Here is a 23,698-nt window from a genome sequence, read left to right on the forward strand (position 1 = left end):
CTGTCCTTTCCTGGGTCTCTGTTGCAGATGGAAGCTGCTGGTGCCATTGTCAGCTTGAAGCCCTCTTTTGATGCAAGCAGATGTTGCCAGGTGTGTTCAGCAGCTGTTGCTCAATGCTTATGCCAAGCTATTGTGTTCCTCATGGAACCAAGGAGCCATTGTGACACTGCAGGGGCTGATGGCATCAAGGAGGCAATTGTGACAGTACAGAACCTCCTAGAAACAAGGCTCCATTGTGACACCGTGGGGAATCATGGAATCAAGGAGCCCATTGTGACACGGCTGCATGGAACCAATGGTCCATGGTTACATGGCGGATTCAAGAAGAGCACGGTGACACCACGCAACATCACGGAACCATAGGTCCATTGTGACACAGCGGGGCCTCATGGAAACAAGGGGACCATTGTGGCAAAGCAGGGCCTAATGGAAGCATGGAGGGCATTGTGACACTAAGGAAACTCCTGGAACCAAGATGACCACTGGCACATAGTGGAACCTCATGGAAGCAAGCCTCCACGATGGTTTTGGAGGGCCTCAGGGACCACAGGACCCATTGTGACACAGCAGGACCTGGTGGAACCAAGGAGCCTTTGTGATACTCCAGATCCACATGGAAGCCAGGGTGCACTGAGACACAGCGGGGCCTTGTTGGAACCAAAGACACCTCTGCAAAAAGCAGGCTAGCTCATAGAAGCAAGGAGTCCATTGTTACAACATCAAAGCTATGGAAGCAAGGGACCATTGTGACACTGCGGGGCCTCATGGAACCAATTGTCCATGATGACAGTGCGGATCAAAGGAGACCATGGTGACACTGCGGAACCTGATGGAACCAAGGAGCCATTGTGACACAGTGGGGCCTCATGGAATCAAGGAGACCATTGTGACCCAGGTGTTGCATGGGAAGGCAAGGAGCCATTGTGACACTTTGGGCTTCTTCCCTTGAGCTCTGCAGCTGGCTGTCCCAGCCCAGCGCACCATGTGCCACCTGCTCTCCTCAGGGCTCTGCCTGCACACAGCCCCAGGAGAAGTTTTCCTGTTTGCAAGGAAAGAATGGAAAAGCCGGAGCAGGTTTCCTAAACAACAAACCCCACTCAGGAGCCACATGCTCAGTACAGGCTGCCTGGAACGATGTCCCCTTTCTACAAGGGTCAGTGTGAGCAGGAATGATCTCTGGGAGCAGAATTCTCGGAGTCTTTCCACTGAATTCTCTGTCCCTGTGTCTTGGGGTGACTTTATCATGTGTATCCCCTATTGCTGCTCTATGCCCAGAAGTGAACTTTGTGCATTTCTGTGCCTTTCAACTGAGCCTGAGAGGGGGGAGAGGAAAAAAAACCGGACAAACTTCTCAGAGCGTTTGTTCAAGGACACACATACACACTCCTCTGCATCCTGCTTGCAGCAAGAGCAGAGGGAAGCAACTTTGTTTCTTTTTAGCCAGTTTTCAGCTCCTTTTCTCTGGGGGGAGATGGAGAGTTGAACTTTGTTTTCCTGGGACTTCGGGGGTTTTTTTTCCCTTCTTCTCTTCTTGACTCTTTCAACATCAGAGCACATTGGGAGAATTTTCTCCCGAGGTGGGGGCCCTGAATGTGGGCCCATGAGCCAGCTGCAAGGAGGAGGAGAGAGACTACACCTACGGAAGTGTTGGGGTTCCTCCCCCCTGCCATGAGGTCATGGGAGAGGGGACCCTGGGGTAGAGGCATGGCCTGGGCACGGGGGTCTCCCTGCTCCCTGCTCACATGTGCCCTAATCCTGTTCAGCACTGCTTATTTTGTGTTGCCCTGTGCGAGGAGGGCCCTGGTTGTGCTGTGATTGCTCAGTTCTTTGGCAGTGCCCCGCCCATGTGGCTGGAGAAGAAAGAGCTCTGAAACTTCTCTCAAGAATCGCTCCCTGTTTCTTTGCACGGGCCTCGCTGTCTATGGATGTTTCAGGAGACCCCACCGAAACACAGAAGGACTCTCAAATTATCCCAGCTTTCTCTGCACAGCGAGAGGTTTTAATATTTAGCATTGTTATCCTTTTCCTGTGTGTTTGTTAAAAAAATAGGTTTTATCTCTTTCACTTTCTTCCCAGGAAAGTTCTTTTTTCCAAAAACCTGGTGGGGGAGGGCTGGGTGTAACCTGCCTTCTATCAGAGGATATTTTCCTCCACATTTGTCCAAACCGGCACAGCCTGTCCTTTCCTGGGTCTCTGTTGCAGATGGAAGCTGCTGGTGCCATTGTCAGCTTGAAGCACTCTTTTGATGCAAGCAGATGTTGCCAGGTGTGTTCAGCAGCTGTTGCTCAATGCTTATGCCAAGCTATTGTGTTCCTCATGGAACCAAGGAGCCATTGTGACACTGCAGGGGCTGATGGCATCAATGAGGCAATTGTGACAGTAAAGAACCTCCTAGAAACAAGGCTCCATTGTGACACCGTGGGGAATCATGGAATCAAGGAGCCCATTGTGACACGGCTGCACGGAACCAATGGTCCATGGTTACACGGCGGATTCAAGAAGAGCACGGTGACACCACGCAACATCACGGAACCATAGGTCCATTGTGACACAGCGGGGCCTCATGGAAACAAGGGGACCATTGTGGCAAAGCAGGGCCTAATGGAAGCATGGAGAGCATTGTGACACTAAGGAAACTCCTGGAACCAAGATGACCACTGGCACATAATGGAACCTCATGGAAGCAAGCCTCCACGATGGTTTTGGAGGGCCTCAGGGACCACAGGACCCATTGTGACACAGCAGGACCTGGTGGAACCAAGGAGCCTTTGTGATACTCCAGATCCACATGGAAGCCAGGGTGCACTGAGACACAGCGGGGCCTTGTTGGAACCAAAGACACCTCTGCAAAAAGCAGGCTAGCTCATAGAAGCAAGGAGTCCTTTGTTACAACATCAAACCTATGGAAGCAAGGGACCATTGTGACACTGCGGGGCCTCATGGAACCAATTGTCCATGATGACAGTGCGGATCAAAGGAGACCATGGTGACACTGCGGAACCTGATGGAACCAAGGAGCCATTGTGACACAGTGGGGCCTCATGGAATCAAGGAGACCATTGTGACCCAGGTGTTGCATGGGAAGGCAAGGAGCCATTGTGACACTTTGGGCTTCTTCCCTTGAGCTCTGCAGCTGGCTGTCCCAGCCCAGCGCACCATGTGCCACCTGCTCTCCTCAGGGCTCTGCCTGCACACAGCCCCAGGAGAAGTTTTCCTGTTTGCAAGGAAAGAATGGAAAAGCCGGAGAAGGTTTCCTAAACAACAAACCCCACTCAGGAGCCACATGCTCAGTACAGGCTGCCTGGAACGATGTCCCCTTTCTACAAGGGTCAGTGTGAGCAGGAATGATCTCTGGGAGCAGAATTCTCGGAGTCTTTCCACTGAATTCTCTGTCCCTGTGTCTTGGGGTGACTTTATCATGTGTATCCCCTATTGCTGCTCTATGCCCAGAAGTGAACTTTGTGCATTTCTGTGCCTTTCAACTGAGCCTGAGAGGGGGGAGAGGAAAAAAAACCGGACAAACTTCTCAGAGCGTTTGTTCAAGGACACACATACACACTCCTCTGCATCCTGCTTGCAGCAAGAGCAGAGGGAAGCAACTTTGTTTCTTTTTAGCCAGTTTTCAGCTCCTTTTCTCTGGGGGGAGATGGAGAGTTGAACTTTGTTTTCCTGGGACTTCGGGGGTTTTTTTTCCCTTCTTCTCTTCTTGACTCTTTCAACATCAGAGCACATTGGGAGAATTTTCTCCCGAGGTGGGGGCCCTGAATGTGGGCCCATGAGCCAGCTGCAAGGAGGAGGAGAGAGACTGCACCTACGGAAGTGTTGGGGTTCCTCCCCCCTGCCATGAGGTCATGGGAGAGGGGACCCTGGGGTAGAGGCATGGCCTGGGCACGGGGTCTCCCTGCTCCCTGCTCACATGTGCCCTAATCCTGTTCAGCACTGCTTATTTTGTGTTGCCCTGTGCGAGGAGGGCCCTGGTTGTGCTGTGATTGCTCAGTTCTTTGGCAGTGCCCCGCCCATGTGGCTGGAGAAGAAAGAGCTCTGAAACTTCTCTCAAGAATCGCTCCCTGTTTCTTTGCACGGGCCTCGCTGTCTATGGATGTTTCAGGAGACCCCACCGAAACACAGAAGGACTCTCAAATTATCCCAGCTTTCTCTGCACAGCGAGAGGTTTTAATATTTAGCATTGTTATCCTTTTCCTGTGTGTTTGTTAAAAAAATAGGTTTTATCTCTTTCACTTTCTTCCCAGGAAAGTTCTTTTTTCCAAAAACCTGGTGGGGGAGGGCTGGGTGTAACCTGCCTTCTATCAGAGGATATTTTCCTCCACATTTGTCCAAACCGGCACAGCCTGTCCTTTCCTGGGTGTCTGTTGCAGATGGAAGCTGCTGGTGCCATTGTCAGCTTGAAGCCCTCTTTTGATGCAAGCAGATGTTGCCAGGTGTGTTCAGCAGCTGTTGCTCAATGCTTATGCCAAGCTATTGTGTTCCTCATGGAACCAAGGAGCCATTGTGACACTGCAGGGGCTGATGGCATCAAGGAGGCAATTGTGACAGTACAGAACCTCCTAGAAACAAGGCTCCATTGTGACACCGTGGGGAATCATGGAATCAAGGAGCCCATTGTGACACGGCTGCACGGAGCCAATGGTCCATGGTTACATGGCGGATTCAAGAAGAGCACGGTGACACCACGCAACATCACGGAACCATAGGTCCATTGTGACACAGCGGGGCCTCATGGAAACAAGGGGACCATTGTGGCAAAGCAGGGCCTAATGGAAGCATGGAGGGCATTGTGACACTAAGGAAACTCCTGGAACCAAGATGACCACTGGCACATAGTGGAACCTCATGGAAGCAAGCCTCCACGATGGTTTTGGAGGGCCTCAGGGACCACAGGACCCATTGTGACACAGCAGGACCTGGTGGAACCAAGGAGCCTTTGTGATACTCCAGATCCACATGGAAGCCAGGGTGCACTGAGACACAGCGGGGCCTTGTTGGAACCAAAGACACCTCTGCAAAAAGCAGGCTAGCTCATAGAAGCAAGGAGTCCATTGTTACAACATCAAAGCTATGGAAGCAAGGGACCATTGTGACACTGCGGGGCCTCATGGAACCAATTGTCCATGATGACAGTGCGGATCAAAGGAGACCATGGTGACACTGCGGAACCTGATGGAACCAAGGAGCCATTGTGACACAGTGGGGCCTCATGGAATCAAGGAGACCATTGTGACCCAGGTGTTGCATGGGAAGGCAAGGAGCCATTGTGACACTTTGGGCTTCTTCCCTTGAGCTCTGCAGCTGGCTGTCCCAGCCCAGCGCACCATGTGCCACCTGCTCTCCTCAGGGCTCTGCCTGCACACAGCCCCAGGAGAAGTTTTCCTGTTTGCAAGGAAAGAATGGAAAAGCCGGAGCAGGTTTCCTAAACAACAAACCCTACTCAGGAGCCACATGCTCAGTACAGGCTGCCTGGAACGATGTCCCCTTTCTACAAGGGTCAGTGTGAGCAGGAATGAATGATCTCTGGGAGCAGAATTCTCGGAGTCTTTCCACTGAATTCTCTGTCCCTGTGTCTTGGGGTGACTTTATCATGTGTATCCCCTATTGCTGCTCTATGCCCAGAAGTGAACTTTGTGCATTTCTGTGCCTTTCAACTGAGCCTGAGAGGGGGGAGAGGAAAAAAAACCGGACAAACTTCTCAGAGCGTTTGTTCAAGGACACACATACACACTCCTCTGCATCCTGCTTGCAGCAAGAGCAGAGGGAAGCAACTTTGTTTCTTTTTAGCCAGTTTTCAGCTCCTTTTCTCTGGGGGGAGATGGAGAGTTGAACTTTGTTTTCCTGGGACTTCGGGGGTTTTTTTTCCCTTCTTCTCTTCTTGACTCTTTCAACATCAGAGCACATTGGGAGAATTTTCTCCCGAGGTGGGGGCCCTGAATGTGGGCCCATGAGCCAGCTGCAAGGAGGAGGAGAGAGACTACACCTACGGAAGTGTTGGGGTTCCTCCCCCCTGCCATGAGGTCATGGGAGAGGGGACCCTGGGGTAGAGGCATGGCCTGGGCACGGGGGTCTCCCTGCTCCCTGCTCACATGTGCCCTAATCCTGTTCAGCACTGCTTATTTTGTGTTGCCCTGTGCGAGGAGGGCCCTGGTTGTGCTGTGATTGCTCAGTTCTTTGGCAGTGCCCCGCCCATGTGGCTGGAGAAGAAAGAGCTCTGAAACTTCTCTCAAGAATCGCTCCCTGTTTCTTTGCACGGGCCTCGCTGTCTATGGATGTTTCAGGAGACCCCACCGAAACACAGAAGGACTCTCAAATTATCCCAGCTTTCTCTGCACAGCGAGAGGTTTTAATATTTAGCATTGTTATCCTTTTCCTGTGTGTTTGTTAAAAAAATAGGTTTTATCTCTTTCACTTTCTTCCCAGGAAAGTTCTTTTTTCCAAAAACCTGGTGGGGGAGGGCTGGGTGTAACCTGCCTTCTATCAGAGGATATTTTCCTCCACATTTGTCCAAACCGGCACAGCCTGTCCTTTCCTGGGTCTCTGTTGCAGATGGAAGCTGCTGGTGCCATTGTCAGCTTGAAGCACTCTTTTGATGCAAGCAGATGTTGCCAGGTGTGTTCAGCAGCTGTTGCTCAATGCTTATGCCAAGCTATTGTGTTCCTCATGGAACCAAGGAGCCATTGTGACACTGCAGGGGCTGATGGCATCAATGAGGCAATTGTGACAGTAAAGAACCTCCTAGAAACAAGGCTCCATTGTGACACCGTGGGGAATCATGGAATCAAGGAGCCCATTGTGACACGGCTGCACGGAACCAATGGTCCATGGTTACACGGCGGATTCAAGAAGAGCACGGTGACACCACGCAACATCACGGAACCATAGGTCCATTGTGACACAGCGGGGCCTCATGGAAACAAGGGGACCATTGTGGCAAAGCAGGGCCTAATGGAAGCATGGAGAGCATTGTGACACTAAGGAAACTCCTGGAACCAAGATGACCACTGGCACATAATGGAACCTCATGGAAGCAAGCCTCCACGATGGTTTTGGAGGGCCTCAGGGACCACAGGACCCATTGTGACACAGCAGGACCTGGTGGAACCAAGGAGCCTTTGTGATACTCCAGATCCACATGGAAGCCAGGGTGCACTGAGACACAGCGGGGCCTTGTTGGAACCAAAGACACCTCTGCAAAAAGCAGGCTAGCTCATAGAAGCAAGGAGTCCTTTGTTACAACATCAAACCTATGGAAGCAAGGGACCATTGTGACACTGCGGGGCCTCATGGAACCAATTGTCCATGATGACAGTGCGGATCAAAGGAGACCATGGTGACACTGCGGAACCTGATGGAACCAAGGAGCCATTGTGACACAGTGGGGCCTCATGGAATCAAGGAGACCATTGTGACCCAGGTGTTGCATGGGAAGGCAAGGAGCCATTGTGACACTTTGGGCTTCTTCCCTTGAGCTCTGCAGCTGGCTGTCCCAGCCCAGCGCACCATGTGCCACCTGCTCTCCTCAGGGCTCTGCCTGCACACAGCCCCAGGAGAAGTTTTCCTGTTTGCAAGGAAAGAATGGAAAAGCCGGAGAAGGTTTCCTAAACAACAAACCCCACTCAGGAGCCACATGCTCAGTACAGGCTGCCTGGAACGATGTCCCCTTTCTACAAGGGTCAGTGTGAGCAGGAATGATCTCTGGGAGCAGAATTCTCGGAGTCTTTCCACTGAATTCTCTGTCCCTGTGTCTTGGGGTGACTTTATCATGTGTATCCCCTATTGCTGCTCTATGCCCAGAAGTGAACTTTGTGCATTTCTGTGCCTTTCAACTGAGCCTGAGAGGGGGGAGAGGAAAAAAAACCGGACAAACTTCTCAGAGCGTTTGTTCAAGGACACACATACACACTCCTCTGCATCCTGCTTGCAGCAAGAGCAGAGGGAAGCAACTTTGTTTCTTTTTAGCCAGTTTTCAGCTCCTTTTCTCTGGGGGGAGATGGAGAGTTGAACTTTGTTTTCCTGGGACTTCGGGGGTTTTTTTTCCCTTCTTCTCTTCTTGACTCTTTCAACATCAGAGCACATTGGGAGAATTTTCTCCCGAGGTGGGGGCCCTGAATGTGGGCCCATGAGCCAGCTGCAAGGAGGAGGAGAGAGACTGCACCTACGGAAGTGTTGGGGTTCCTCCCCCCTGCCATGAGGTCATGGGAGAGGGGACCCTGGGGTAGAGGCATGGCCTGGGCACGGGGTCTCCCTGCTCCCTGCTCACATGTGCCCTAATCCTGTTCAGCACTGCTTATTTTGTGTTGCCCTGTGCGAGGAGGGCCCTGGTTGTGCTGTGATTGCTCAGTTCTTTGGCAGTGCCCCGCCCATGTGGCTGGAGAAGAAAGAGCTCTGAAACTTCTCTCAAGAATCGCTCCCTGTTTCTTTGCACGGGCCTCGCTGTCTATGGATGTTTCAGGAGACCCCACCGAAACACAGAAGGACTCTCAAATTATCCCAGCTTTCTCTGCACAGCGAGAGGTTTTAATATTTAGCATTGTTATCCTTTTCCTGTGTGTTTGTTAAAAAAATAGGTTTTATCTCTTTCACTTTCTTCCCAGGAAAGTTCTTTTTTCCAAAAACCTGGTGGGGGAGGGCTGGGTGTAACCTGCCTTCTATCAGAGGATATTTTCCTCCACATTTGTCCAAACCGGCACAGCCTGTCCTTTCCTGGGTGTCTGTTGCAGATGGAAGCTGCTGGTGCCATTGTCAGCTTGAAGCCCTCTTTTGATGCAAGCAGATGTTGCCAGGTGTGTTCAGCAGCTGTTGCTCAATGCTTATGCCAAGCTATTGTGTTCCTCATGGAACCAAGGAGCCATTGTGACACTGCAGGGGCTGATGGCATCAAGGAGGCAATTGTGACAGTACAGAACCTCCTAGAAACAAGGCTCCATTGTGACACCGTGGGGAATCATGGAATCAAGGAGCCCATTGTGACACGGCTGCACGGAGCCAATGGTCCATGGTTACATGGCGGATTCAAGAAGAGCACGGTGACACCACGCAACATCACGGAACCATAGGTCCATTGTGACACAGCGGGGCCTCATGGAAACAAGGGGACCATTGTGGCAAAGCAGGGCCTAATGGAAGCATGGAGGGCATTGTGACACTAAGGAAACTCCTGGAACCAAGATGACCACTGGCACATAGTGGAACCTCATGGAAGCAAGCCTCCACGATGGTTTTGGAGGGCCTCAGGGACCACAGGACCCATTGTGACACAGCAGGACCTGGTGGAACCAAGGAGCCTTTGTGATACTCCAGATCCACATGGAAGCCAGGGTGCACTGAGACACAGCGGGGCCTTGTTGGAACCAAAGACACCTCTGCAAAAAGCAGGCTAGCTCATAGAAGCAAGGAGTCCATTGTTACAACATCAAAGCTATGGAAGCAAGGGACCATTGTGACACTGCGGGGCCTCATGGAACCAATTGTCCATGATGACAGTGCGGATCAAAGGAGACCATGGTGACACTGCGGAACCTGATGGAACCAAGGAGCCATTGTGACACAGTGGGGCCTCATGGAATCAAGGAGACCATTGTGACCCAGGTGTTGCATGGGAAGGCAAGGAGCCATTGTGACACTTTGGGCTTCTTCCCTTGAGCTCTGCAGCTGGCTGTCCCAGCCCAGCGCACCATGTGCCACCTGCTCTCCTCAGGGCTCTGCCTGCACACAGCCCCAGGAGAAGTTTTCCTGTTTGCAAGGAAAGAATGGAAAAGCCGGAGCAGGTTTCCTAAACAACAAACCCCACTCAGGAGCCACATGCTCAGTACAGGCTGCCTGGAACGATGTCCCCTTTCTACAAGGGTCAGTGTGAGCAGGAATGATCTCTGGGAGCAGAATTCTCGGAGTCTTTCCACTGAATTCTCTGTCCCTGTGTCTTGGGGTGACTTTATCATGTGTATCCCCTATTGCTGCTCTATGCCCAGAAGTGAACTTTGTGCATTTCTGTGCCTTTCAACTGAGCCTGAGAGGGGGGAGAGGAAAAAAAACCGGACAAACTTCTCAGAGCGTTTGTTCAAGGACACACATACACACTCCTCTGCATCCTGCTTGCAGCAAGAGCAGAGGGAAGCAACTTTGTTTCTTTTTAGCCAGTTTTCAGCTCCTTTTCTCTGGGGGGAGATGGAGAGTTGAACTTTGTTTTCCTGGGACTTCGGGGGTTTTTTTTCCCTTCTTCTCTTCTTGACTCTTTCAACATCAGAGCACATTGGGAGAATTTTCTCCCGAGGTGGGGGCCCTGAATGTGGGCCCATGAGCCAGCTGCAAGGAGGAGGAGAGAGACTACACCTACGGAAGTGTTGGGGTTCCTCCCCCCTGCCATGAGGTCATGGGAGAGGGGACCCTGGGGTAGAGGCATGGCCTGGGCACGGGGGTCTCCCTGCTCCCTGCTCACATGTGCCCTAATCCTGTTCAGCACTGCTTATTTTGTGTTGCCCTGTGCGAGGAGGGCCCTGGTTGTGCTGTGATTGCTCAGTTCTTTGGCAGTGCCCCGCCCATGTGGCTGGAGAAGAAAGAGCTCTGAAACTTCTCTCAAGAATCGCTCCCTGTTTCTTTGCACGGGCCTCGCTGTCTATGGATGTTTCAGGAGACCCCACCGAAACACAGAAGGACTCTCAAATTATCCCAGCTTTCTCTGCACAGCGAGAGGTTTTAATATTTAGCATTGTTATCCTTTTCCTGTGTGTTTGTTAAAAAAATAGGTTTTATCTCTTTCACTTTCTTCCCAGGAAAGTTCTTTTTTCCAAAAACCTGGTGGGGGAGGGCTGGGTGTAACCTGCCTTCTATCAGAGGATATTTTCCTCCACATTTGTCCAAACCGGCACAGCCTGTCCTTTCCTGGGTCTCTGTTGCAGATGGAAGCTGCTGGTGCCATTGTCAGCTTGAAGCACTCTTTTGATGCAAGCAGATGTTGCCAGGTGTGTTCAGCAGCTGTTGCTCAATGCTTATGCCAAGCTATTGTGTTCCTCATGGAACCAAGGAGCCATTGTGACACTGCAGGGGCTGATGGCATCAATGAGGCAATTGTGACAGTAAAGAACCTCCTAGAAACAAGGCTCCATTGTGACACCGTGGGGAATCATGGAATCAAGGAGCCCATTGTGACACGGCTGCACGGAACCAATGGTCCATGGTTACACGGCGGATTCAAGAAGAGCACGGTGACACCACGCAACATCACGGAACCATAGGTCCATTGTGACACAGCGGGGCCTCATGGAAACAAGGGGACCATTGTGGCAAAGCAGGGCCTAATGGAAGCATGGAGAGCATTGTGACACTAAGGAAACTCCTGGAACCAAGATGACCACTGGCACATAATGGAACCTCATGGAAGCAAGCCTCCACGATGGTTTTGGAGGGCCTCAGGGACCACAGGACCCATTGTGACACAGCAGGACCTGGTGGAACCAAGGAGCCTTTGTGATACTCCAGATCCACATGGAAGCCAGGGTGCACTGAGACACAGCGGGGCCTTGTTGGAACCAAAGACACCTCTGCAAAAAGCAGGCTAGCTCATAGAAGCAAGGAGTCCATTGTTACAACATCAAAGCTATGGAAGCAAGGGACCATTGTGACACTGCGGGGCCTCATGGAACCAATTGTCCATGATGACAGTGCGGATCAAAGGAGACCATGGTGACACTGCGGAACCTGATGGAACCAAGGAGCCATTGTGACACAGTGGGGCCTCATGGAATCAAGGAGACCATTGTGACCCAGGTGTTGCATGGGAAGGCAAGGAGCCATTGTGACACTTTGGGCTTCTTCCCTTGAGCTCTGCAGCTGGCTGTCCCAGCCCAGCGCACCATGTGCCACCTGCTCTCCTCAGGGCTCTGCCTGCACACAGCCCCAGGAGAAGTTTTCCTGTTTGCAAGGAAAGAATGGAAAAGCCGGAGAAGGTTTCCTAAACAACAAACCCCACTCAGGAGCCACATGCTCAGTACAGGCTGCCTGGAACGATGTCCCCTTTCTACAAGGGTCAGTGTGAGCAGGAATGATCTCTGGGAGCAGAATTCTCGGAGTCTTTCCACTGAATTCTCTCTCCCTGTGTCTTGGGGTGACTTTATCATGTGTATCCCCTATTGCTGCTCTATGCCCAGAAGTGAACTTTGTGCATTTCTGTGCCTTTCAACTGAGCCTGAGAGGGGGGAGAGGAAAAAAAACCGGACAAACTTCTCAGAGCGTTTGTTCAAGGACACACATACACACTCCTCTGCATCCTGCTTGCAGCAAGAGCAGAGGGAAGCAACTTTGTTTCTTTTTAGCCAGTTTTCAGCTCCTTTTCTCTGGGGGGAGATGGAGAGTTGAACTTTGTTTTCCTGGGACTTCGGGGGTTTTTTTTCCCTTCTTCTCTTCTTGACTCTTTCAACATCAGAGCACATTGGGAGAATTTTCTCCCGAGGTGGGGGCCCTGAATGTGGGCCCATGAGCCAGCTGCAAGGAGGAGGAGAGAGACTGCACCTACGGAAGTGTTGGGGTTCCTCCCCCCTGCCATGAGGTCATGGGAGAGGGGACCCTGGGGTAGAGGCATGGCCTGGGCACGGGGTCTCCCTGCTCCCTGCTCACATGTGCCCTAATCCTGTTCAGCACTGCTTATTTTGTGTTGCCCTGTGCCAGGAGGGCCCTGGTTGTGCTGTGATTGCTCAGTTCTTTGGCAGTGCCCCGCCCATGTGGCTGGAGAAGAAAGAGCTCTGAAACTTCTCTCAAGAATCGCTCCCTGTTTCTTTGCACGGGCCTCGCTGTCTATGGATGTTTCAGGAGACCCCACCGAAACACAGAAGGACTCTCAAATTATCCCAGCTTTCTCTGCACAGCGAGAGGTTTTAATATTTAGCATTGTTATCCTTTTCCTGTGTGTTTGTTAAAAAAATAGGTTTTATCTCTTTCACTTTCTTCCCAGGAAAGTTCTTTTTTCCAAAAACCTGGTGGGGGAGGGCTGGGTGTAACCTGCCTTCTATCAGAGGATATTTTCCTCCACATTTGTCCAAACCGGCACAGCCTGTCCTTTCCTGGGTGTCTGTTGCAAATGGAAGCTGCTGGTGCCATTGTCAGCTTGAAGCCCTCTTTTGATGCAAGCAGATGTTGCCAGGTGTGTTCAGCAGCTGTTGCTCAATGCTTATGCCAAGCTATTGTGTTCCTCATGGAACCAAGGAGCCATTGTGACACTGCAGGGGCTGATGGCATCAAGGAGGCAATTGTGACAGTACAGAACCTCCTAGAAACAAGGCTCCATTGTGACACCGTGGGGAATCATGGAATCAAGGAGCCCATTGTGACACGGCTGCATGGAACCAATGGTCCATGGTTACATGGCGGATTCAAGAAGAGCACGGTGACACCACGCAACATCACGGAACCATAGGTCCATTGTGACACAGCGGGGCCTCATGGAAACAAGGGGACCATTGTGGCAAAGCAGGGCCTAATGGAAGCATGGAGGGCATTGTGACACTAAGGAAACTCCTGGAACCAAGATGACCACTGGCACATAGTGGAACCTCATGGAAGCAAGCCTCCACGATGGTTTTGGAGGGCCTCAGGGACCACAGGACCCATTGTGACACAGCAGGACCTGGTGGAACCAAGGAGCCTTTGTGATACTCCAGATCCACATGGAAGCCAGGGTGCACTGAGACACAGCGGGGCCTTGTTGGAACCAAAGACACCTCTGCAAAAAGCAGGCTAGCTCATAGAAGCAAGGAGTCCATTGTTACAACATCAAAGCTATGGAAGCAAGGGACCATTGTGACACTGCGGGGCCTCATGGAACCAATTGTCCATGATGACAGTGCGGATCAAAGGAGACCATGGTGACACTGCGGAACCTGATGGAACCAAGGAGCCATTGTGACACAGTGGGGCCTCATGGAATCAAGGAGACCATTGTGACCCAGGTGTTGCATGGGAAGGCAAGGAGCCATTGTGACACTTTGGGCTTCTTCCCTTGAGCTCTGCAGCTGGCTGTCCCAGCCCAGCGCACCATGTGCCACCTGCTCTCCTCAGGGCTCTGCCTGCACACAGCCCCAGGAGAAGTTTTCCTGTTTGCAAGGAAAGAATGGAAAAGCCGGAGCAGGTTTCCTAAACAACAAACCCTACTCAGGAGCCACATGCTCAGTACAGGCTGCCTGGAACGATGTCCCCTTTCTACAAGGGTCAGTGTGAGCAGGAATGAATGATCTCTGGGAGCAGAATTCTCGGAGTCTTTCCACTGAATTCTCTGTCCCTGTGTCTTGGGGTGACTTTATCATGTGTATCCCCCTATTGCTGCTCTATGCCCAGAAGTGAACTTTGTGCATTTCTGTGCCTTTCAACTGAGCCTGAGAGGGGGGAGAGGAAAAAAAACCGGACAAACTTCTCAGAGCGTTTGTTCAAGGACACACATACACACTCCTCTGCATCCTGCTTGCAGCAAGAGCAGAGGGAAGCAACTTTGTTTCTTTTTAGCCAGTTTTCAGCTCCTTTTCTCTGGGGGGAGATGGAGAGTTGAACTTTGTTTTCCTGGGACTTCGGGGGTTTTTTTTCCCTTCTTCTCTTCTTGACTCTTTCAACATCAGAGCACATTGGGAGAATTTTCTCCCGAGGTGGGGGCCCTGAATGTGGGCCCATGAGCCAGCTGCAAGGAGGAGGAGAGAGACTACACCTACGGAAGTGTTGGGGTTCCTCCCCCCTGCCATGAGGTCATGGGAGAGGGGACCCTGGGGTAGAGGCATGGCCTGGGCACGGGGTCTCCCTGCTCCCTGCTCACATGTGCCCTAATCCTGTTCAGCACTGCTTATTTTGTGTTGCCCTGTGCCAGGAGGGCCCTGGTTGTGCTGTGATTGCTCAGTTCTTTGGCAGTGCCCCGCCCATGTGGCTGGAGAAGAAAGAGCTCTGCAACTTCTCTCAAGAATCGCTCCCTGTTTCTTTGCACGGGCCTCGCTGTCTATGGATGTTTCAGGAGACCCCACCGAAACATGGAAGGACTCTCAAATTATCCCAGCTTTCTCTGCACAGCGAGAGGTTTTAATATTTAGCATTGTTATCCTTTTCCTGTGTGTTTGTTAAAAAAATAGGTTTTATCTCTTTCACTTTCTTCCCAGGAAAGTTCTTTTTTCCAAAAACCTGGTGGGCGAGGGCTGGGTGTAACCTGCCTTCTATAAGAGGATATTTTCCTCCACATTTGTCCAAACCGGCACAGCCTGTCCTTTCCTGGGTCTCTGTTGCAGATGGAAGCTGCTGGTGCCATTGTCAGCTTGAAGCACTCTTTTGATGCAAGCAGATGTTGCCAGGTGTGTTCAGCAGCTGTTGCTCAATGCTTATGCCAAGCTATTGTGTTCCTCATGGAACCAAGGAGCCATTGTGACACTGCAGGGGCTGATGGCATCAATGAGGCAATTGTGACAGTAAAGAACCTCCTAGAAACAAGGCTCCATTGTGACACCGTGGGGAATCATGGAATCAAGGAGCCCATTGTGACACGGCTGCACGGAACCAATGGTCCATGGTTACACGGCGGATTCAAGAAGAGCACGGTGACACCACGCAACATCACGGAACCATAGGTCCATTGTGACACAGCGGGGCCTCATGGAAACAAGGGGACCATTGTGGCAAAGCAGGGCCTAATGGAAGCATGGAGAGCATTGTGACACTAAGGAAACTCCTGGAACCAAGATGACCACTGGCACATAATGGAACCTCATGGAAGCAAGCCTCCACGATGGTTTTGGAGGGCCTCAGGGACCACAGGACCCATTGTGACACAGCAGGACCTGGTGGAACCAAGGAGCCTTTGTGATACTCCACATCCACATGGAAGCCAGGGTGCACTGAGACACAGCGGGGCCTTGTTGGAACCAAAGACACCTCTGCAAAAAGCAGGCTAGCTCATAGAAGCAAGGAGTCCTTTGTTACAACATCAAACCTATGGAAGCAAGGGACCATTGTGACACTGCGGGGCCTCATGGAACCAATTGTCCATGATGACAGTGCGGATCAAAGGAGACCATGGTGACACTGCGGAACCTGATGGAACCAAGGAGCCATTGTGACACAGTGGGGCCTCATGGAATCAAGGAGACCATTGTGACCCAGGTGTTGCATGGGAAGGCAAGGAGCCATTGTGACACTTTGGGCTTCTTCCCTTGAGCTCTGCAGCTGGCTGTCCCAGCCCAGCGCACCATGTGCCACCTGCTCTCCTCAGGGCTCTGCCTGCACACAGCCCCAGGAGAAGTTTTCCTGTTTGCAAGGAAAGAATGGAAAAGCCGGAGCAGGTTTCCTAAACAACAAACCCCACTCAGGAGCCACATGCTCAGTACAGGCTGCCTGGAACGATGTCCCCTTTCTACAAGGGTCAGTGTGAGCAGGAATGATCTCTGGGAGCAGAATTCTCGGAGTCTTTCCACTGAATTCTCTGTCCCTGTGTCTTGGGGTGACTTTATCATGTGTATCCCCTATTGCTGCTCTATGCCCAGAAGTGAACTTTGTGCATTTCTGTGCCTTTCAACTGAGCCTGAGAGGGGGGAGAGGAAAAAAAACCGGACAAACTTCTCAGAGCGTTTGTTCAAGGACACACATACACACTCCTCTGCATCCTGCTTGCAGCAAGAGCAGAGGGAAGCAACTTTGTTTCTTTTTAGCCAGTTTTCAGCTCCTTTTCTCTGGGGGGAGATGGAGAGTTGAACTTTGTTTTCCTGGGACTTCGGGGGTTTTTTTTCCCTTCTTCTCTTCTTGACTCTTTCAACATCAGAGCACATTGGGAGAATTTTCTCCCGAGGTGGGGGCCCTGAATGTGGGCCCATGAGCCAGCTGCAAGGAGGAGGAGAGAGACTGCACCTACGGAAGTGTTGGGGTTCCTCCCCCCTGCCATGAGGTCATGGGAGAGGGGACCCTGGGGTAGAGGCATGGCCTGGGCACGGGGTCTCCCTGCTCCCTGCTCACATGTGCCCTAATCCTGTTCAGCACTGCTTATTTTGTGTTGCCCTTTGCGAGGAGGGCCCTGGTTGTGCTGTGATTGCTCAGTTCTTTGGCAGTGCCCTGCCCATGTGGCTGGAGAAGAAAGAGCTCTGAAACTTTTCTCAAGAATCGCTCCCTGTTTCTTTGCACGGGCCTCGCTGTCTATGGATGTTTCAGGAGACCCCACCGAAACACAGAAGGACTCTCAAATTATCCCAGCTTTCTCTGCACAGCGAGAGGTTTTAATATTTAGCATTGTTATCCTTTTCCTGTGTGTTTGTTAAAAAAATAGTTTTTATCTCTTTCACTTTCTTCCCAGGAAAGTTCTTTTTTCCAAAAACCTGGTGGGGGAGGGCTGGGTGTAACCTGCCTTCTATAAGAGGATATTTTCCTCCACATTTGTCCAAACCGGCACAGCCTGTCCTTTCCTGGGTCTCTGTTGCAGATGGAAGCTGCTGGTGCCATTGTCAGCTTGAAGCCCTCTTTTGATGCAAGCAGATGTTGCCAGGTGTGTTCAGCAGCTGTTGCTCAATGCTTATGCCAAGCTATTGTGTTCCTCATGGAACCAAGGAGCCATTGTGACACTGCAGGGGCTGATGGCATCAATGAGGCAATTGTGACAGTACAGAACCTCCTAGAAACAAGGCTCCATTGTGACACTGTGGGGAATCATGGAATCAAGGAGCCCATTGTGACACGGCTGCATGGAACCAATGGTCCATGGTTACATGGCGGATTCAAGAAGAGCACGGTGACACCACGCAACATCATGGAACCGTACGTCCATTGTGACACAGCAAGGCCGCATGGAAACAAGGGGACCATTGTGGCAAAGCAGGGCCTAATGGAAACATGGAGAGCATTGTGACACTAAGGAAACTCCTGGAACCAAGATGACCACTGGCACATAATGGAACCTCATGGAAGCAAGCATCCATGATGACTTTGGAGGGCCTCAGGGACCACAGGACCCATTGTGACACAGCAGGACCTGGTGGAACCAAGGAGCCTTTGTGATACTCCAGATCCACATGGAAGCCAGGGTGCACTGAGACACAGTGGGGCCTTGTTGGAACCAAAGACACCTCTGCAAAAAGCAGGCTAGCTCATAGAAGCAAGGAGTCCATTGTTACAACGTAAAAGCTATGCAACCAAGGGACCATTGTGACACTGCGGGGCCTCATGGAACCAATTGTCCATGATGACAGTGCGGATCAAAGGAGACCATGGTGACACTGCGGAACCTGATGGAACCAAGGAGCCATTGTGACACAGTGGGGCCTCATGGAATCAAGGAGACCATTGTGACCCAGGTGTTGCATGGGAAGGCAAGGAGCCATTGTGACACTTTGGGCTTCTTCCCTTGAGCTCTGCAGCTGGCTGTCCCAGCCCAGCGCACCATGTGCCACCTGCTCTCCTCAGGGCTCTGCCTGCACACAGCCCCAGGAGAAGTTTTCCTGTTTGCAAGGAAAGAATGGAAAAGCCGGAGCAGGTTTCCTAAACAACAAACCCCACTCAGGAGCCACATGCTCAGTACAGGCTGCCTGGAACGATGTCCCCTTTCTACAAGGGTCAGTGTGAGCAGGAATGAATGATCTCTGGGAGCAGAATTCTCGGAGTCTTTCCACTGAATTCTCTGTCCCTGTGTCTTGGGGTGACTTTATCATGTGTATCCCCTATTGCTGCTCTATGCCCAGAAGTGAACTTTGTGCATTTCTGTGCCTTTCAACTGAGCCTGAGAGGGGGGAGAGGAAAAAAAACCGGACAAACTTCTCAGAGCGTTTGTTCAAGGACACACATACACACTCCTCTGCATCCTGCTTGCAGCAAGAGCAGAGGGAAGCAACTTTGTTTCTTTTTAGCCAGTTTTCAGCTCCTTTTCTCTGGGGGGAGATGGAGAGTTGAACTTTGTTTTCCTGGGACTTCGGGGGTTTTTTTTCCCTTCTTCTCTTCTTGACTCTTTCAACATCAGAGCACATTGGGAGAATTTTCTCCCGAGGTGGGGGCCCTGAATGTGGGCCCATGAGCCAGCTGCAAGGAGGAGGAGAGAGACTACACCTACGGAAGTGTTGGGGTTCCTCCCCCCTGCCATGAGGTCATGGGAGAGGGGACCCTGGGGTAGAGGCATGGCCTGGGCACGGGGTCTCCCTGCTCCCTGCTCACATGTGCCCTAATCCTGTTCAGCACTGCTTATTTTGTGTTGCCCTGTGCGAGGAGGGCCCTGGTTGTGCTGTGATTGCTCAGTTCTTTGGCAGTGCCCCGCCCATGTGGCTGGAGAAGAAAGAGCTCTGAAACTTCTCTCAAGAATCGCTCCCTGTTTCTTTGCACGGGCCTCGCTGTCTATGGATGTTTCAGGAGACCCCACCGAAACACGGAAGGACTCTCAAATTATCCCAGCTTTCTCTGCACAGCGAGAGGTTTTAATATTTAGCATTGTTATCCTTTTCCTGTGTGTTTGTTAAAAAAATAGGTTTTATCTCTTTCACTTTCTTCCCAGGAAAGTTCTTTTTTCCAAAAACCTGGTGGGGGAGGGCTGGGTGTAACCTGCCTTCTATAAGAGGATATTTTCCTCCACATTTGTCCAAACCGGCACAGCCTGTCCTTTCCTGGGTCTCTGTTGCAGATGGAAGCTGCTGGTGCCATTGTCAGCTTGAAGCACTCTTTTGATGCAAGCAGATGTTGCCAGGTGTGTTCAGCAGCTGTTGCTCAATGCTTATGCCAAGCTATTGTGTTCCTCATGGAACCAAGGAGCCATTGTGACACTGCAGGGGCTGATGGCATCAATGAGGCAATTGTGACAGTAAAGAACCTCCTAGAAACAAGGCTCCATTGTGACACCGTGGGGAATCATGGAATCAAGGAGCCCATTGTGACACGGCTGCACGGAACCAATGGTCCATGGTTACACGGCGGATTCAAGAAGAGCACGGTGACACCACGCAACATCACGGAACCATAGGTCCATTGTGACACAGCGGGGCCTCATGGAAACAAGGGGACCATTGTGGCAAAGCAGGGCCTAATGGAAGCATGGAGAGCATTGTGACACTAAGGAAACTCCTGGAACCAAGATGACCACTGGCACATAATGGAACCTCATGGAAGCAAGCCTCCACGATGGTTTTGGAGGGCCTCAGGGACCACAGGACCCATTGTGACACAGCAGGACCTGGTGGAACCAAGGAGCCTTTGTGATACTCCACATCCACATGGAAGCCAGGGTGCACTGAGACACAGCGGGGCCTTGTTGGAACCAAAGACACCTCTGCAAAAAGCAGGCTAGCTCATAGAAGCAAGGAGTCCATTGTTACAACATCAAAGCTATGGAAGCAAGGGACCATTGTGACACTGCGGGGCCTCATGGAACCAATTGTCCATGATGACAGTGCGGATCAAAGGAGACCATGGTGACACTGCGGAACCTGATGGAACCAAGGAGCCATTGTGACACAGTGGGGCCTCATGGAATCAAGGAGACCATTGTGACCCAGGTGTTGCATGGGAAGGCAAGGAGCCATTGTGACACTTTGGGCTTCTTCCCTTGAGCTCTGCAGCTGGCTGTCCCAGCCCAGCGCACCATGTGCCACCTGCTCTCCTCAGGGCTCTGCCTGCACACAGCCCCAGGAGAAGTTTTCCTGTTTGCAAGGAAAGAATGGAAAAGCCGGAGAAGGTTTCCTAAACAACAAACCCCACTCAGGAGCCACATGCTCAGTACAGGCTGCCTGGAACGATGTCCCCTTTCTACAAGGGTCAGTGTGAGCAGGAATGATCTCTGGGAGCAGAATTCTCGGAGTCTTTCCACTGAATTCTCTGTCCCTGTGTCTTGGGGTGACTTTATCATGTGTATCCCCTATTGCTGCTCTATGCCCAGAAGTGAACTTTGTGCATTTCTGTGCCTTTCAACTGAGCCTGAGAGGGGGGAGAGGAAAAAAAACCGGACAAACTTCTCAGAGCGTTTGTTCAAGGACACACATACACACTCCTCTGCATCCTGCTTGCAGCAAGAGCAGAGGGAAGCAACTTTGTTTCTTTTTAGCCAGTTTTCAGCTCCTTTTCTCTGGGGGGAGATGGAGAGTTGAACTTTGTTTTCCTGGGACTTCGGGGGTTTTTTTTCCCTTCTTCTCTTCTTGACTCTTTCAACATCAGAGCACATTGGGAGAATTTTCTCCCGAGGTGGGGGCCCTGAATGTGGGCCCATGAGCCAGCTGCAAGGAGGAGGAGAGAGACTGCACCTACGGAAGTGTTGGGGTTCCTCCCCCCTGCCATGAGGTCATGGGAGAGGGGACCCTGGGGTAGAGGCATGGCCTGGGCACGGGGTCTCCCTGCTCCCTGCTCACATGTGCCCTAATCCTGTTCAGCACTGCTTATTTTGTGTTGCCCTTTGCGAGGAGGGCCCTGGTTGTGCTGTGATTGCTCAGTTCTTTGGCAGTGCCCTGCCCATGTGGCTGGAGAAGAAAGAGCTCTGAAACTTTTCTCAAGAATCGCTCCCTGTTTCTTTCCACGGGCCTCGCTGTCTATGGATGTTTCAGGAGACCCCACCGAAACACGAAAGGACTCTCAAATTATCCCAGCTTTCTCTGCACAGCGAGAGGTTTTAATATTTAGCATTGTTATCCTTTTCCTGTGTGTTTGTTAAAAAAATAGGTTTTATCTCTTTCACTTTCTTCCCAGGAAAGTTCTTTTTTCCAAAAACCTGGTGGGGGAGGGCTGGGTGTAACCTGCCTTCTATAAGAGGATATTTTCCTCCACATTTGTCCAAACCGGCACAGCCTGTCCTTTCCTGGGTCTCTGTTGCAGATGGAAGCTGCTGGTGCCATTGTCAGCTTGAAGCCCTCTTTTGATGCAAGCAGATGTTGCCAGGTGTGTTCAGCAGCTGTTGCTCAATGCTTATGCCAAGCTATTGTGTTCCTCATGGAACCAAGGAGCCATTGTGACACTGCAGGGGCTGATGGCATCAATGAGGCAATTGTGACAGTACAGAACCTCCTAGAAACAAGGCTCCATTGTGACACTGTGGGGAATCATGGAATCAAGGAGCCCATTGTGACACGGCTGCATGGAACCAATGGTCCATGGTTACATGGCGGATTCAAGAAGAGCACGGTGACACCACGCAACATCATGGAACCGTACGTCCATTGTGACACAGCAAGGCCGCATGGAAACAAGGGGACCATTGTGGCAAAGCAGGGCCTAATGGAAACATGGAGAGCATTGTGACACTAAGGAAACTCCTGGAACCAAGATGACCACTGGCACATAATGGAACCTCATGGAAGCAAGCATCCATGATGACTTTGGAGGGCCTCAGGGACCACAGGACCCATTGTGACACAGCAGGACCTGGTGGAACCAAGGAGCCTTTGTGATACTCCAGATCCACATGGAAGCCAGGGTGCACTGAGACACAGTGGGGCCTTGTTGGAACCAAAGACACCTCTGCAAAAAGCAGGCTAGCTCATAGAAGCAAGGAGTCCATTGTTACAACGTAAAAGCTATGGAAGCAAGGGACCATTGTGACACTGCGGGGCCTCATGGAACCAATTGTCCATGATGACAGTGCGGATCAAAGGAGACCATGGTGACACTGCGGAACCTGATGGAACCAAGGAGCCATTGTGACACAGTGGGGCCTCATGGAATCAAGGAGACCATTGTGACCCAGGTGTTGCATGGGAAGGCAAGGAGCCATTGTGACACTTTGGGCTTCTTCCCTTGAGCTCTGCAGCTGGCTGTCCCAGCCCAGCGCACCATGTGCCACCTGCTCTCCTCAGGGCTCTGCCTGCACACAGCCCCAGGAGAAGTTTTCCTGTTTGCAAGGAAAGAATGGAAAAGCCGGAGCAGGTTTCCTAAACAACAAACCCCACTCAGGAGCCACATGCTCAGTACAGGCTGCCTGGAACGATGTCCCCTTTCTACAAGGGTCAGTGTGAGCAGGAATGAATGATCTCTGGGAGCAGAATTCTCGGAGTCTTTCCACTGAATTCTCTGTCCCTGTGTCTTGGGGTGACTTTATCATGTGTATCCCCTATTGCTGCTCTATGCCCAGAAGTGAACTTTGTGCATTTCTGTGCCTTTCAACTGAGCCTGAGAGGGGGGAGAGGAAAAAAAACCGGACAAACTTCTCAGAGCGTTTGTTCAAGGACACACATACACACTCCTCTGCATCCTGCTTGCAGCAAGAGCAGAGGGAAGCAACTTTGTTTCTTTTTAGCCAGTTTTCAGCTCCTTTTCTCTGGGGGGAGATGGAGAGTTGAACTTTGTTTTCCTGGGACTTCGGGGGTTTTTTTTCCCTTCTTCTCTTCTTGACTCTTTCAACATCAGAGCACATTGGGAGAATTTTCTCCCGAGGTGGGGGCCCTGAATGTGGGCCCATGAGCCAGCTGCAAGGAGGAGGAGAGAGACTACACCTACGGAAGTGTTGGGGTTCCTCCCCCCTGCCATGAGGTCATGGGAGAGGGGACCCTGGGGTAGAGGCATGGCCTGGGCACGGGGTCTCCCTGCTCCCTGCTCACATGTGCCCTAATCCTGTTCAGCACTGCTTATTTTGTGTTGCCCTGTGCGAGGAGGGCCCTGGTTGTGCTGTGATTGCTCAGTTCTTTGGCAGTGCCCCGCCCATGTGGCTGGAGAAGAAAGAGCTCTGAAACTTCTCTCAAGAATCGCTCCCTGTTTCTTTGCACGGGCCTCGCTGTCTATGGATGTTTCAGGAGAC

This window comes from Aphelocoma coerulescens, unplaced genomic scaffold (assembly GCF_041296385.1).
Source record: "Aphelocoma coerulescens isolate FSJ_1873_10779 unplaced genomic scaffold, UR_Acoe_1.0 HiC_scaffold_58, whole genome shotgun sequence".
Lineage (NCBI taxonomy): Eukaryota > Metazoa > Chordata > Aves > Passeriformes > Corvidae > Aphelocoma > Aphelocoma coerulescens.